At 32.8% G+C, this 2,587-nt stretch overlaps 1 long non-coding RNA gene across 1 annotated transcript; it reads right to left on the bottom strand.

Annotated features, from left to right (window-relative positions):
* LOC124891304 lies at positions 1-2,345 on the bottom strand. Its single transcript, XR_007049623.1, has 3 exons — positions 2,209-2,345; positions 872-1,520; positions 1-669 (listed from the first exon to the last, which is right to left on the bottom strand). It is a non-coding gene; the product is annotated as an uncharacterized LOC124891304 (long non-coding RNA).
* Between the last annotated feature and the right edge of the window lie 242 nt (positions 2,346-2,587).

The following is a 2,587-nucleotide window of genomic DNA, read 5'->3' as shown; positions in this document are numbered from 1 at the left end:
CCTCCAAAAGGTCTTTGTGAATTGGATGAATCTTTGAAGCTAAGAATATCTCTTAAAATCATTGAAGCTAAGAATATCTCTTAGACTTTTATCAAGAGCTTCAAAACAGTATCTATGCATCATTGGTGCTTCATTCCAGATAATCAACTTTGTCTTGATAATTAAATTTGCTAAAGGAGTACCTTGCTTGATATTACATGTCGAATGTTCGGTTACATTTAGTGGAATTACAAATCTTGAGTGAGCTGTTCTACCACCTGGTAGCAAAAGAGATGCAATTCCACTAGAAGCAACTGTTAACACAATCTCTCCTTTAGATCTTATGGCAGTAGACAAAAGTATTCCAAATAAAAGTTTTACCTGTTCCTCCAAAACCATATAAAAAGAAAAATTCATCCTTGTTTTCATTCACAGCTGTTATCTTTTCATACAGAGTCTTCTGCTCATCTGTCAAATTCCCAACCAATTGTTGATGTTCCATTGCTAAAGCTCGTCTGTTATAACTCATTTCATCACAGATTAATCTATTATTTTGGTCAACCTCTTCCTCGTTATAAACAGGCATTGACATTGTTGGAAAATCAAGAAAACTTCTTCCGCAACCTTTTGTAAAGTGGTCAATCTTTTGCAAGCAAAGATTTTCTAGATCATCATCTGTTAGGTTAACTTCTGAAAATGCACAACAACATAAACAAATAATTACATTAAATTTGAAAAGTATATTTTGGAAACGGTTAATGATATATATGAACTTGGAAATTTTTATTAGATAATGAAGAAGTGTATTTATATCATCTGCTTTCAAATTTTTGTGAATGAAATAAAATATATTAGATATATTTAATAAAAATTAAAAGTTTTATTTAAGTACCTGGGTTGTCTAAAGCTCTTCTTTGTTCATGAAGGATATCCTCTTGAAGGATATCCTCTGATAGTAAATGCCATGTTGATTGTCAAACAATCTCTGGACGTGACATTGAATTTGATAAAAGTAGCATAGCAAATAATTGCCTTAGATATGATAGCATTCTCCAATTACTTGCTTCCACTATAGCATCCACATACTCTCTGTCATCGTCTAATAAGCCTAGCATAACACGCTTCCCTGAAAGTCTTATGATCATGACCATTTATTTTTCTAAGATCCTCATAGGATGTTGGACCTTTGATAACATTCAACAACAATTTAAGATAATATTGCTCTCCAGAGTCTGGAGGAAGAAAGAAAATTTTGCCAATAGAAAATGCAGAAGTTTGTCTTTTTTTCTTCCTCTTCAATTGTTGATTCCACACAAACTTTAGAGGAAATTCTGCATATGTTAGCTCTCCTGCTTCAGGAAATTCCTTATTTGCTTCAAACCACTTTAAAAATATTGATTCCTTTACGGTTGGTCTGTTAACTACTGCATCAATCGGATCATCATCTGAAAATATGACATTTTGATTGCCATCCAGATGAAAGGATAACCTTTTTACAGATGGTTCTCTATGATGGATTGGGAATTTAAAAATTCTCCAAGCTGCTTCACATGGCAATATATACCGACAGTCACAATACATATTTATTTCATGAACAACTCTTGAGTCATCAGTATTTTCACTTTGAGAAAAAGCAGTAGTTACACGATCATGTCCTTTATTAACATACTTAAATAAGTATTTAATGGACCTTGATTGGTTGCACCGTTTCACATTAATATGTGCACCATATTTCAATAATAAGAATCTATTGGGTGGCACAACATACCTATTATCTAAATCAATACCTGATCTCTTTGTAGATCTTCCATCATCCCTTCTTCTATATATAGGATACCCTTCATCATCAACTGTGGTTGAATGGACAATTTTTTTTGAAAAGTTCTTTGTACATTTGTCATTTTGCATGCAAGGAGAAGATTTTCTTGCAGTACCACATGGTACATGAATCATTAAATTTGTAACAGCCGCATAATATTGAGGATCAACTAAAATTGTTAGGCAATTCAGCTGAAATAATGTCATCAATATCGGCGGTATTTGGACATTTATTACAAAGAAAAAGTAGGATATGTGCATGAGGCAAACCACGCTTTTGAAATTCAATGGTATAAATCACTGTATAAAAAGATATAGTAGTAATGTTTGTTATTTGGTTGATAATTATAATAGTAGCTTACTAATAATTTAAAAAGTAATGTAATATTGTCATATAGCATGGAGTTATACCTGCTTTTACTTCACCAAAAACATTATTGTCTCGCAGATCTTTTAGCAATTGATCCAATTTGATTTTGAAAATCCTTGTTAAAATGTTTGGACGATCTTTCGGAGACAATCCCCTACACTTCCCAAATCTAGTAACCTCTGGCCATTTTGGATTGCAAGTAAATGTGATGAAAAGATTAGGGTATCCAACCCATTTGCAAATTGCCATGGCATCCTGATAATTTTGCATCATGTAACGTGCCCCCCTAGTGAATGATGAAGAAAGTATAACTCTCTGTCCTTGAGAAGACGGTTCTGTGTCTCTTCTTAAAACAGCTTCTTCTAATCCTTTATAAAAGTGTGATCTCAACTTTTTTTGATGAAGCCTAATAAATTTCAA

This window comes from Capsicum annuum, unplaced genomic scaffold (genome assembly GCF_002878395.1).
Source record: "Capsicum annuum cultivar UCD-10X-F1 unplaced genomic scaffold, UCD10Xv1.1 ctg33827, whole genome shotgun sequence".
Lineage (NCBI taxonomy): Eukaryota > Viridiplantae > Streptophyta > Magnoliopsida > Solanales > Solanaceae > Capsicum > Capsicum annuum.
The sequence above is the reverse complement of the archived record's forward strand: the minus strand, read 5'-3'. Positions and strand labels throughout refer to the sequence as shown.